The sequence below is a fragment of the Dermacentor silvarum genome, chromosome 2 (genome assembly GCF_013339745.2).
Source record: "Dermacentor silvarum isolate Dsil-2018 chromosome 2, BIME_Dsil_1.4, whole genome shotgun sequence".
NCBI classification, from domain to species: Eukaryota; Metazoa; Arthropoda; class Arachnida; order Ixodida; family Ixodidae; genus Dermacentor; species Dermacentor silvarum.
This window is the reverse complement of record NC_051155.1, coordinates 57,479,619-57,494,601: the sequence shown is the minus strand read 5'-3', so window position 1 is coordinate 57,494,601 and position 14,983 is coordinate 57,479,619.

Below are 14,983 nucleotides of genomic sequence, written 5' to 3'. Positions count from 1 at the left end.
CGTCCTCCGGCATCTCGGCGTCCAGGGTCTTTCCGGCGAGCCAACGCTTCCCTTCGCATAGATGCCGCGCCTGGGACTACGTCAAGCTTCGATCCGCCAAGGCATCCCGTCCACGCTGCCTTAGACATGGATCCTCGCCGTCGTACGTTCCTGCTGCGGCCAGGGAACGCCGTCCACGCTTCCCATGCCCTTTATCCCGGCCCCATGATATCATCATCTCAGCCAGCTAGGGATGCTGTTCACGCTCCCCTGACCATGCTTCCGGCTGCAGTGAGTGCCGCATACGCCACTAGTTCTGGCTCAACAGATGCCGTTAGGCTCCCTTGGCCAGTGGTCCGGCTGGCCCGAGTGCTGCGACCACTGCCGCCGCCTCAGGGGACGTGGATTCCGCCCCTGGCTCTACGGGCGGCTCAGCCGGCAGCTTATCCGACGCCATGCGCGCCATCTCGCTGCTGACCCAACAGCTCGAGGTTATGACGAACACCTTCGCATCCCTCAGCGGTTTCGCGGTTGCACCTCACATTGGGACAGCGCTTCAGCCCCTCCGTCATGGACCCGTCCTGCCTGGGAACGCCGTCCACGCTTCCCTTGGCGAGACTATCATGCCCGGCACTACTTCGACTCCTCAGCCAACAAGGTATGCCGTCCCAGCTTCCTTAGTGGTAGAACCGGCTGTCGCTCCTACAACGACCGCACTGTCCGTGGACACCGGCCCTAGTTCCACGGGAAGCTGGACAAGCAACCTGGCGGAGACGAGACGCTGCGACTTCCAGCAGCCGGCATGCGTAAAAATACCGCCGTTTCGCGGCTTTGAAGATGACGTCACTATTTGGGTTCACACCATCAATGCCTTGGGTGATCGGCATGCTTGGCCAGACCACAAAAGATGGCTGGTTGCAGCCAAACAACTTTTCGGTGCCGCAAAGGCATGGGACACCTACGAAGGCGTCAAGCAGCGGTCCTGGCCTGAATGGAGCGCAGCGCTGATAGCTGCTTTCGGCCCGCTCCCTCATGCCTGCGGTGAGTCCGATAAGCGCAGTTCTGCGCCCGACGCTCCGGAGAGCTCCCACTTCGGTCCTGCGGCAGGAGTGCGCAGCAACGCCTCGACAGGGAGGGCCGCAGGCTGCTCCGCCGTAGACGCCGGCTCACCGGGTGTCGCCGTCTGCTTCAACCCAGACGGTAGGAAGCGCATGGCAACCAGCGCTCCCGCGTTGACCCACCACCGGGCGGCTAATCCTCAAGCTATCCTATCAGCTCCACCACAACCTCTGATCACGCAGCAAGTCACCGCTGATACTTTCACGCGGCAGTCTACGCCAGCCGAGGTACTGTGGCGGCAACCCAGTGAAGCTCGGGGGCTGCACCATCTCGCCGTTGCACCTTCACCCGGCATGGCTTTAGTAGACGGGCTCGTAGCCCGCTCCGTGGTAGATCATGGATGCGAGCCATTTTATTGCGATAGCAATTATATGGACACTCAAAAGCAGATTTCTGCCGTCGGCGTCGCCGTCGCCGTGAGGTTCCGTATGACGTCAATGGAGATGAAATCGTCGCCGCGCGCCGAACGCTGTATGTGCGAGTGAAAGGGCGCGAGGGACGCGCGCTTTCACGGGGAGTGAACGCACGGCGGAGAACAAACGCGCGTTCTGCGCTGTGCTCCCTTAACGGCTGCAGAAGTAGGCGTCTCTTTCCTCTTCTACAATCACCATATATGTAGAGCAAACGTGTCTTCTTCCGACGCGCGAAAGGCCGTGGGGGAGGGGGGGGGGGAGGCGGAGGAAAGGGAGGCGACGTTTAGCTGCGGCACCAAGTGCCTATTTATATCAGAGGCTCCGGCAACAGTCACCAACGCCGCACGCATTTTGAGCGAACGCGGGCAAAACGCCGACGGCGTCGACAACAGTTCTGCGTGTTGCCGGTGCTGCTGCATGTCCAAGTTTATACAGCTGATAAAGCTGCTATCATTACTCCGTATAGCTCCCTTCAAATTTGCTATCGCAATTGATGCTTCGCCTTTCAGGTGAAACTGCGACAACTTTTTTTCCACCACGCTTCTCGGTCTCTGCGTCAGCGTACGATACTTCTACACCATCACTTTGGGGACCATGACCGCTTTCCATCCGCAGCGGTCGGTGGGACGGCTCCCGAATGCAGCGGTGCCGGAGCGCATGGAGGCGCCGGCTTCTTTAGTGCTTGAGCGTCTGGCACTCCAGCAGCCCGATGCGCCCACGGATCGCGGCGAGCAGAACCGTCCGGAACCGCCACATGCTGGAATTTCAACGGGGTCATTTGCCGAATGCGTCGCTGTTAGCCCCGCACCGAGTGGGGCCTCGCTGGCGGAGGCGGGTGGCGCGCCTGAGCTCATCGTCATCGAGGACCTGCCTGCGCGCGAGGGACGCATGGGAGGCCTCGGGACGTTCAAGGGACTGTCGCGGGTTACCAGCACGAGAGACTGCAAGAGACACACAAAAGACCAGTCGCGAAATGCTCGTGGTTTTTTGTCAAGCGTGGCTGATTCTCGCGCAACAACAAGCCTCGTTCATTTTGCGGCAACGTTGCGAAGTAAGCGACGACTGAGCATAGCGGCTGCTCATTGTGCACGATCTCCAGTTCAACGTGTCCAATTGCGACGGGATATACGTCGACGAGACATGCGACCCGATCGTAACACGCAGTGCCGACCCCCAGAGACGCTGGTTGCGCACAGGACGGCTTTCCCTGGTTTCCATAATCAGAGTGTCCTCACAACCACCTGAGCTATCTTCGGCAGCGTGGCCGAGTGTAATGAAGAAAAAGACGCACCTAGGCTCGGGCGCTCGGACTGCGGGCGCGCGCACAGAGACAAGAAGACGACGAGGCAGAGAATAAAACAGCCGGCCCAGGAACAGGTGCTGTCTCTGTGTCTCCGTTCATTACAGTATATATATATATATATATATATATATATATATATATATATATTCTGAGCGCTGCTTGTGCATTTCCTCTGCCCCTCAGCTGTACATACTCATCATCACTCCTCGGGCCGTAGTAGTGGGTAAAGGAAGTCGTGAGGCCTAATCATTCTTTCTCAATATATACATGTATATGTGCATGCTAAGTGACCTCCCAAGACCAAATCGCACGGTCAAGGTTGTCGCATGCGCACCAGCGGAAAAATAACAGCACAGGCAATGCGCCAGATCACTGCTGTTCCCATGGGAGAAACAAAGCTATCGATCTTTTATTGCTTATACACTGCAGCTGATTACATAGGCGTATCTACCGGGGGGGGGGGGGGGCAAGGGGGGCACTTGCCTCCCCCCCCCCACTGTCAATGTGGGGGGGGGGGGCACAGTATGCCATTTGCCCCCCTTCCCCACTTTTGAAAGAGGTCCCTTTCGGCAGCATGCTGCAAATTCCAACAAAACTACAGCTGAAGCTAAATTTTCTTTCGTAATAGACTGGCTATGTCAGTAATGATTTTCTTTACTACGCATCCCCTGCTTGGGCAGCGAGGATTGTCTTTTGTGTCTCCTTGGGACGTGCTGTAGCAGACGACACGCTCGCGTTGCGGAGAAGGCCTGGATCTGGGCAGTTACAGAACTAACAAATGCCAGCTTGCGCTACTTGCATCATGCCGAGTGTTTCGGGATCACTATATCCATATTTGAAAACAAAAACACAACTCCTTTGTATACTAGACTCAAAATTTTGAAATTACACAATTTGTACGATTTTAAGTTACTATCCAGCCTTAAATGTGAAATACGTAAGGACACGCACTATCTGAGAGCACTATCAAACTTGCGAAACAACGCTTCTTTACGCTCATTGAGGCGCACAGAACTTTGGCATGTACCAAGATCTCGCACCAACTATCAACTATGGATTTCAAGTTATTCAGTCAAGCATCCCACAGCTTTTGAATAAATTCCACCTCACAATAGAGGATTTGCGTGTGCTTTCGAGAAATGACTTGTTTGCGTTTTTTGTATAATGCTTGTTATAATTCGCTTTTTTAGTTCATTTGGTTACATAATGCAGTATAGTTTCCATCTTGTATCTATTGTTTACCTAATGTTGCAGCTTAAACAGTATTGTTGTTCATGTATTATTTACTTCTGCGAAGTGTCCGCTATTGTTTAACAAACTAGTACCGCAACCGAAAAAGTCTTTGTGTACATGTATTACTTAATTCTGCCAAAGTATCCGCTGCCGGGTACTGGGAGGTGGGGCAAGTCAAGCTACATGTTGTAGCTTTTTTCCTGCTTTCCCAACCACATGTCATGTGCAATTTTCTTTTGTACTTTGTGTGGTAAATAAATCAACTTCAACTTCAAACTTCAATCAGCTTATTTAACGTGCGGGCGAGGGGAGGTCCGGATAACGTATTATAATCAGCCGCGTTCAACGACTGGTGTAGTTTACGGCATGAAATCGTTGGATTTACAAATGCTGGAACTATTTCCTCACGAGTTGTGTTCCCTCGCTGCTGCCACTTGGCAGTAGCGACGCAACTGTGAAGGTCGTACTAAGCTATCTGCTTCTGTACAGGTTACGTTTTTCACCGGTGATGCCCAAGCTCGGACGCAAGGTTGGCGTGGACCAAGCTGCGCCTGCGTGCTGCTGCTGCGTCCTACCATGTCACGAGCTGCAGTCTACAAGAGGAGCATTTCCGTCAACGGCCGCTTCACTTGGCAGTAGCGACGGAACTGTGAAGGTCGTACTAAGCTATCTGCTTCTGTACAGGTTACGTTTTTCACCGGGGATGCCCAAGCTCGGACGCAAGCTTGGCGTGGACCAAGCTGCGCCTGCGTGCTGCTGCTGCGTCCTACCATGTCACGAGCTGCAGTCTACAAGAGGAGCATTTCCGTCAACGGCCGCTTCACTTGGCAGTAGCGACGGAACTGTGAAGGTTGTACTAAGCTATCTGCTTCCGTACAGGTTACGTTTTTCACCGGGGATGCCCAAGCTCGGACGCAAGCTTGGCGTGGACCAAGCTGCGCCTGCGTGCTGCTGCTACGTCCTACCACCTCACGAGCTGCAGTCTACAAGAGGAGCATTTCCATCAACGGCCGCTTCACTTGGCAGTAGCGACGGAACTGTGAAGGTCGTACTAAGCTATCTGCTTCTGTACAGGTTACGTTTTTCACCGGGGATGCCCAAGCTCGGACGCAAGCTTGGCCTGGACCAAGCTGCGCCTGCGTGCTGCTGCTGCGTCCTACCACGTCACGAGCTGCAGTCTACAAGAGGAGCATTTCCGTCAACGGCCCCTTCACTTGGCAGTAGCGACGGAACTGTGAAGGTCGTACTAAGCTATCTGCTTCTGTACAGGTTACGTTTTTCACCGGTGATGCCCAAGCTCGGACGCAAGCTTGGCGTGGACCAAGCTGCGTCTGCGTGCTGCTGCTGCGTCCTACCACGTCACGAGCTGCAGTCTACAAGAGGAGCATTTCCGTCAACGGCCGCTTCACTTGGCAGTAGCGACGGAACTGTGAAGGTCGTACTAAGCTATCTGCTTCTGTACAGGTCAGTAAATAGGCGCATTGCATTTCTTGTAAATTCTGGTTTCAAGTGTTCCCTCGCTACTGCCAAGTGGTCAATTGTACCTCTGTGTTTTGCTGCATCTGTCTCGCATTTTCATTCCTCGGTTACAAAGTAACTGATTTGTTATGGCAAAAATGAAAGAGGAAGTAAGGATTGAATGCCAGAGGCTCAGGGAGGAAATGCAGCAGGAAATTAAAATTTTCCGCGAGTCTGTGGAAAGAGATTTCAGGAATAAAATTCGAGAATTGAAAACCGAACAAAGGAGCGAAAAGCATTGACTATGCTGATGACACAATAGAGGAGTTGAAGAAAAAGCTGGACGAAGCTCTCGCAAAAAACACTCAACTGGAAACTGAAAATGCTGCTCTTCACCTAGAAAACGCGACCCTGAAAAGCTCTTTGAATGATCTAGAGCATAGGGTAACTAGCTGTGAGCAATATTCTAGGAATGTCAATTTGGAGATACAAGGTGTCATCAAGAATGAAAATGAATCTGTCAATGACCTGCTGTGCAAACTTGGTACAGCCATCGGTGAGCCAATTGCCAGAGAACACATGGAATCATGTCACCGCGTGCCAAGTAGAACGGAGAATAAAAGCCACATTGTTGTTCAGTTCAAGTCCTGCGTAAAGCGCGACAATGTACTAAAGAAAGCCAAGAAGGCGCGCCTTACTAATGCGGACTTGGGCATAAGTAGTTCTACACCTGTTTCACCGCCAGTGTACGTCAATGAGCATCTTTGCCCGACGCTAAAAAGGTTGCTAGCACTTGCGGTGAAAAACAATTATGAAATAAAGTGAAAATCAGTGTGGTCTTTTAATGGCAAAATATTTGCTAGACAGTCCGACGCAACACCTGTTGTGCACATACCAAGTGTGCGCGACATCGATAAGATTTTTGTAAGACAGACCGGTTCTTCGCTTGGGTAAGTTGAGAAAAAGTACCATGCTTGCTTGTATTTCTAGTCGTTTTACTTTTATTTCTGATATGGATTATCTGGAGCTTGCCTTTCCCCAATGCCGTCCGCTCACGTCACCCAACAAGTGACTCAGTGCTACGCATTAATGCAAGATCATTGAACCACAAGAAAGACGATGTCGCATTTCTTCTTGACCAATTCCAATTAACATTTGGCGCTATAATGCTGACTGAAATTTGGGGCAGAAATGATGATCAGGCCTTCAGTTTGGACGGTTACAATGCATTCTCGCTTAATCGGCCAAACAAACGACGCGGGGGTGTGGCACTGCTTGTTACGATGAAAAAGAATTGCCATGTCGTCCCTCAATTTACTGTAGTAACTAATGACTATGAAATACTAACGATTCTATGTAAGCATGAGCTGATTTCTGTACTTTATCGACCACCAAATGGAAGTATTGCCAGTTTTTTGCTGTTCTATGAAACTTTTTTGCAATTTTTATGCAATAACAACTTACACCTGGTTTCTGCAGGAGATTTTAATATTAATATGATGGAATAAAGCAATGCCACCCGTGATGTAAACACCATGTTACATTCCACTGGCTTTACCAACTTAATTACTACGCCAACTCGTATTACATGCTCAACTGCATCGGCACATGATCTCATTGTGACAAATATTGACACCGTAATCTACAGCGCAGGTACTGTCATGTCTGATATTAGTGACCACTGCTCTGTCTTTCTAAATTATCATAACGAACCACTGGATAGAAATTCACGACAGGAGCTACTCATTATTCAACAAATTACCCCTTTCAGTATTGAATCATTCAAAATTGATTTAATGAATAAAACTGGTCATCTGTAAACGAAAAGAAAACAGCAAATGACGCTTACGATGACTTCATGAAGCTTTTTATGCGCATTTACGCAAAGCATTTTCTTTTCAAAACGTTTACACCAGCAAAAAAGACCAAAAAACCTTGGGTCACTCGCGAGCATCTGAAAATGATAAAAAGTAAAAATATCTGTTATCATTCATTCTTGCGCACACGCTGTATAGAAGTGTTAAAGAAATTTAGGAAGCTTCGAAATCGAATAAATGCTGAACTTATACGTGCCAAAGTACCCTATTATCTTCGTCTTTTCGAAAATACTAGTCGACAGCGACCTAACGCTACATGGAAACTCATCAATAATATACTCGGCCGCGAAAATAAAAACGCCCTACCTGAATCCTTAACACTTGACGGTCGCACATTAACCGGCACATCACTGCATGTTTCTGCTTGTAATGACCACGTAGGTTTGGTTACCGGATGCGGTAATGTGAAGCAGAGCATCTTTCTTGACCCAACTGATAAAACTGAAGTGCATCACACTTTTATGCGCTTAAATAATACTAAATCACTCGATGCCGATAATTTGCAGATCCTTCCAATAAAGCATGATTTACACTTAATCACAGAAGTTCTTGCATATATCTTTAACTGAATTATTGAATCTGGAGTTTTTCCAGAAGATACGAAAAGAGCTAGAGTATCAGTCATATTTAAAGGAGGAGATCGCAATATAGAAAATAATTACAGACCTATTTCGGTCCTTCCTGTCTTTTCTAAATGCCTAGAAAAAATTATCTTTGCTCGAATAACGCAGTTTTTCAATAAATTTAATGTTTTAACAGATGCGCAATTCGGCTTTAGAAGCGGCAGGTCTACTGAAACTGCACTGCTGACATTGAGAGAAGCTATAGCTCATCACATTGAAAAAAAACGAATTCACACTCGGTATTTTTTTTTGGATTTCAGCAAGGCCTTTGATTCCCTTGACCATAGTATTCTTTTGCGCAAACTAGAATCATATGGCATTCGTGGTATTTGCATATCTCTGCTTCAATCTTACCTTCAAAATAGATGCCAGAGTGTTCACATCAACAAATGTAGCTCGTCATTCTTGCCTCTCACCTGCGGTGTACCGCAAGGGAGTATTTTGGGTCCCCTAATGTTCAATGTTTATATCAATGAAATTGTAAACATAGGTACAACAGTTTAATACGTACTATACGCAGATGATTCAACAATACTTATCTCTGATATTAACTTGCATCATTTATTATCCAAAGCTAACGACGTGCTTTCGGAGATTTCCTCGTGGTCAAAAATGAATCGACTTAAGATCAATCCAAATAAAACTAAAGCTGTTATATTTCGTGCTAAAAATAAGACAGTCGCTACTAACCAGCCCTTAATTCTTGATTCACAGCGAATAGATATTGTTGATACGCATAAAATACTTAGGGTTTACTTTTCATCGAATTTAAGTTGGGATGCTCATGTTAACTACCTCTGTAGAAAAATCTCGTCTGTAACAGGAGTCGTGTCTCACTGCCGTAATCTGCTGCCGCTCAAGACTAAACTTCAAATATACCACGCGTTGTTTAACTCACGTTTAAATTGTTGTACGTTGATATGGGGCACAACAACTAAAACGAACATAAATAAAGTTCTTGTTCTACAAAAAAAGGTAAGCCGCTACATTGGAAACATTGAACGTTTGGGAACCACCTGCAAAGCGTTTGAAGAATTCAGTATAATACCGGCTGACAACATTTACCCATATCGATTGTTGAGCACACTCTACTTCTCCAACAAAGAACTCTTAAAATGCATTACGGCCTTATCATGTCTAGAGCGTCGTGTTATTACGGTGCCCACAAGGAACACACATATTTGGTCTGTACCTCGGTTTCCTACAACCTATAGGTACCAAACTTTGGCATACAACGTCCCTACAACACTAAACAGATATGCAAACACAACCAGTTGGAGTAAAAAAAGTTACGTTCATACTTTTGTTCTATTGTGTGCTAGAAAAGGATTAATTATCTGTAAATGATATCGACTAAACTGTTTCAACTATACGACTATATTATTCATATTTTCTATTTGTACATTGATGTGACTGATAAATATATTGTTACTTGTAAATTTCCATATCCATTTCTTTGTGCATTGTAATTTTAGGTGCATTTGTGTGATTTATGTATATGTTCTGTAATCTGCTTGTTTTCACTTTACCTTTGTCACGGCGTATCTACCATCTCAACCTGCGCACCTTGTACAGCTGCTGCCATGTAACGGTCACCTGGGCCCTGTCAAGCCGTTTTCACGGCTTTTAGCCCAACCGACCTTCCAGCTTATTGTCTGGTAAACAAATTTGAATTTGAATTTAATCTCTGTCTGGAGACATGCTACATAGCGTTGCAGTCTCAGTATCTTATCGCCGTCAAAAGTCTAATCAAACCTCTTACAGGTATAACTGTCGAGTTTCACTGTCTAATCACGACCTTTTGTAGATATTTTTGTGAAAGTGACCTTAGTCGAACGTGCAGAGCCATTTAAACACCAATAGAACATTAATTTAATTTTTTTTTCTAAAGGCTTGGTCTAATCGACGCGGTCGCTTCTCACCGTGTCGATTTCATTTTCAGGCTGTTTCTAAATAACAGCTACACTGTTACTTGTATCCCAGCAGGAGCAAGAACAGCAGATGGTTTATATATTGAAAAAAAAATTAGGGCCACTTTTTGGTGGTGTGTATCGAAAATGTGCACTGTGTAGGTTGCTTATGTGCTTCGAAAACAGTTGCTGAATAGTCTCTTTCTCCCAATTTTTATGCGTTATACACGGCATTCAGTTGTTTTCCCCCGGTATCCTCGGTGAACTATGCGGGGTATGGTGTTTGTATTTATTTGAAGTACGAACAAATCATCTGAGTAACGAGCGATAAATGTTTATCCTGTGTAGGTTCATTACAGTCTTTGTAGAAAATTATTCATTGGAGCGTTCCAGGAAATCATACTGCCGCTAATCGAAATGTCTCCCACACTCATAAAGCAACGGCATGAGAGAAAGTTGAAATTCCATGAAAATAGAGATAATTTTGAGCGCAATGCTTCGCGAAACATTCACTTTCCTGCTTTTACTTTAAGTGTTGCAGATAATTACTACACCCTCGCTTTTCCATGTGTTTTCGTGCATCATGTGAGATTCGTAGTTGGTTTCTCCTGGGTCCTCTCTGAGCTAAACAAGGCATTTTGTTTATATCTGGGGATAATTAAGCGCATGATATGGGTAATCTGTAGGCAATGCTCCAGATGTATGGGTTAAATGCGCATTTTCCAACAGAATACGTATGCAAGTGGTCCATTGTGTATTAGTCTGTTTTACGAGCCGTGTAAAACTTATACGGCTGCGCCGGCATAATTACAACTACAACTGAGGTGAAATTTTGCGAATATAAGGGGAACAACACGCCAAATTTATTTGCGATGGTAAATTCGTGTTGATCAAAAGAGGTTTAAAAAAGTGTAACCAATTGTTCGAAAGTATCACGCTGCTACTCGGTTTCCCAATGTAAATATACTTATGGGACGCAACTTTCGACCGCAGAACGATAGCTGTGTAATGCCCTGAAAAGATATAAGACCAAACAAGGTGAATAAATATGACAACGTTACCAATAACTGGAGGTATTTTATTCATCAAAATGCAAATTGTGCGTGTTAAAGGTGAGAGTGATTAACAGTATGTGGGCCGAAAACAGTCTTACATTAGCAGAGACACAGTCATAGAGTGTTATAAAGCAAGCTCGAGGTCTCAGTTTCTACCACGTACGCGGCTGCCGTATTTCAAAGGTGGCAAAATGCAAGAATGCTTGTGTACTTAGATTTAGGTGCACGTTAAAGAACGCCAGGTAGTAAAAATTAATTCGAAGTCCCTCACTACACCTAATAATCAGATCGTGGTTTTGGCACGTAAAACCACATAATTTATTTTTAATAGGTGAAAAGCAATAGGGAAGGCAATATGTACGACTTTTTAATACGGATAAGTGAACGCCATCATTGCCGCCATCTAGCGTAACCTAGAGCCCCATGAGTTCAGCTTGTGAAAATTTTCGGCCTGTAGTATAGTATAGCATTTCCTGCCTGTATAAGTCTAGTGCCTAAATGTTTGGGGAAAAACAGATTTACGCGCTGTTATGCAACAACCCACAGATGAGCACAGCAATGTGAGAAAGCGAAACAGTGGCACAGCTCACCAAAAGAAAAGGAATGGTTATTGCCAAAATATATGACTGTCACTTGAGTAAAACCAGCGGAAGACAGCCAGGAAACCGAGATTTAGTTCAAAGCAGCTCACCAACACTTTCGCCTGTCTGAAGCCACAGGCGGCCATGCACATAAAATTGAGAGCACTGACAAAGCAAAGCTCAAGATACGTGATTCTCATAAACACGAAAACCGATCCGGCCAAGTTTACTGCCGCGCGGTATTATTTCCATATCCGAAACCCCTCATTACATCTGGCTGGTACGATCAGTACAAGTACACATGCTAAGCCGTAACAAGACAAAACTCCCCAAGAATGTTTTCCTAACGTTTAGATGCTCAGTGCATGCGATTATTGTAAATGGCACATTGGGTTTTAGCAGGCTTCTCATCGCCTTGATTAAATGACTTAGACGGCAAACACCTAGTGCACCAGAAAATATCCTACGACCGTTTCACATGAACACCCAAATTTAAGCATCATGGCTTAAGATGAATAATGTTCTTGTCGACTTTTTCCTGCTTTCTGTGTCGCGGGGAGATCTGGGACATAGGTGTCGTTTTTTTCGTTGAGCTGTTGCACAAAGGTAGGCAGAAAATGGGCATGACAGGGTATTTTTAGTGATAGAACTGTCACGCCCCTTTCATCTCACGTCGCGAGCCGGAAAAGTTAGCGAACACGTACGCAGCACCGTGGAAATTACAAACACCAGGCAACATGACCGCGCCACACTGACTAGTGGACACACATGTACGGCCGCTTCAACAGCTCCGACACAATATGGCGGAGGTGCGGCGCAGGCCTGGTCAATAGGTGTTACCACCGTGAACGGCGTGAGACGGCGCTGACATCGAGGCACCATTCAAACACAGCTGAATGATGAAGCGATTAGCGTGTACGCCTTGACCGAAAAGCATCTACGAGATTTGGAGCAAACGCCTGTTATTGACAATTTTGTATGGGAAGGGTGCAACAGAATGACCGGTTCAAGGAAAGGCGGAGGCGTAGGCATACAATTAGGCGAGGTCTGAAGTGGCAAATGCTAAGAGAGGCATGTAAGGAGCATTTACAGATTAGTGGCACTTGCAAGGCAAAAAGGCGTGGCTGGGAGTAGCTTACCTATGGATAGGTAATGAAAGCAGAGAACAACATAAGGAATGGTTGATTGAATTAGAAGCGATATTAATGAGTTTAAGAAATCGGGCCATGTGATATTAGTGGAAATATGAACGCGAACATGGACAATTTAGACAGATATACTGATTACAAAGGTTCTCTAGTGCTGGATCTGCGTGATGAACAGAACCTCATAGTAGTTAACAGGGAGAATAAGAGTCATGGACAAGTAACGGGGCAATACCGAAATCACACCTCATGTATCGACTACGCCTTAGTCTCAGAAATGGTCTACAAACAACTAGACCAAATGATAATAGACTAAAATAGGGGGAAAAAGCCTGGGTAGCGATCACAGACTTTTAACATTAAAGTTTGGGAGAGATAATTACGTAAAACACGAACCAATAGGATGAGAATTTTTAAGAATGAATAAAGAGAAAATAACAGAGATCGCAAAAAAACATAAAGAAAATTGAGGCTTTGCCGACATTAGTCTGGGAATATAAGGAACTGGTAGGCGTTATGCAGCAGAAAATAAGGCAGACACGGCAAAAGAATTTTTGGATTGGAAAGAGGAAACCACGTAAGTGGTGGAACAATGAAATAAAGCAAGCTATAAAAAGCGTAAACAGGCGTCTAGGGATCATCCAGAAGCTAAAAAGTTGCGATTACACGAAGAGTAGGTGCTCCTTAAATAGAACACATACCGAGAAAACAAAAGGGTGGCGAGTGAGCTCGTGCAAGAGAAAATTAAATACGCAAGGGAGCGTTTGGTGCATAACATTCTCAAAAGAGACAGACGTGCCCCAAAAAAAGCTTCTGCAACCATATAAAAGCAGTCGGAGCTCCAACTAAAAACTCGTGAACGGTAATAAGGGATGAAGACGGTAACGTCTATGAAGGAGTCGATGCGCTGCGGTACATCACAGACGTTATTATGGATAACTTCAGCGCGAGAAAAAGCGTCGTCCATACAACAGATCCAGAAACAACAGGTAGGCCTGAGAGATCAAAATTTTGCATACGAAGCTTTTACCGGAAATAGGTAGCAGAATATGTCCATGATAACACAACAGCAGGGCCCGAAGAAATCCCAGTACAGCTCATCGAAAACCTCGGTCCAAAGCGCAAGGCACTGCTGATTAATGCCATAGATCAAGTGATTAGAACGAAGAAAATTCCGGTTGGATGGCACGAAAGCAAGATGAACCTCATCTACAAAGGCAAAGGATATAGGGATAAGACGAGCTCGTACAGGCCAGGTACATTAACGTCGGTGAGTAACAGGGTGTTTCAGCGAACACTTTCAAAATTATTTAAGGTTGCCTGTGGCAGATAGCCCAATTCTAGTTCATGAGCTGGTCTACTCGAAGAGGCGGACATTACTTGCACAAAAAAATTGAAATGCAAATCGACTAATTGACAAAAAGTCACTAATTAAGTTTTTAACTAATTACCTGATGGCCCATATTGCAATTTACAAATTCTAGCCGTGGAGTTCGCAAGGCGGATCCACTTGGAACAAATTCTCGGGATGACACCAGTTTCAAGATATTAATTCCCGAACTTTTCGGAGAAATGCATTGGCGTTCCAGTTAATTTTGTGCTTCAATGCATAAAGCGACATTTTTTTAAGAACCTAACTGGAACGCCAATGCATTTCTCCGCAAAGTTCGGTAATTAATATCTCGAAACTGGGTGTCATCCCGAGAATTCGTTCCAAGTGGATCCGCCTTGCGAACTCCATGGCTACAATTTATAAATTGCAATATGGGCCATCAGGTAATTAGTTAAAAACTTAATTAGTTAATTTGTCAATTAGTCGATTTACATTTCAATTTTTTGAGCAAGTAATGTCGGCCTCTTCGAGTAGACCAGCTCATGAACTAGAACTGTGCTATCTGCCCCAGGCGACCTTTAAGAATTTTTGAAAGTGTTCGCTGAAACACCTGTAGAATGGAAATGCAAGCCATAAAATTAGAACTGACGAAGTGGGTGGAGAAAAACGACGTATAGGGGGAACTACAGAATTGGTTCAGGCCAGGCAGACGCTTAGAGGATAATATGTTTGTACTAACACAGTGCATAGAGATTTTAGTAGCTCGCAATTTAACTTTATCGATAGCATTTCTAGATAATAATTAACCTATGATAACATAGACAGGGAATTTATGGGATATTCTTAAGCATGAGACATAGATGACGAATTTGTGGAGCTGCTGAGGGAGGTATATAGAGACAACGAGTACAAGTTGTATGGGAAGGTCGAAAAGGTAATGAAGTGGTGGTAATT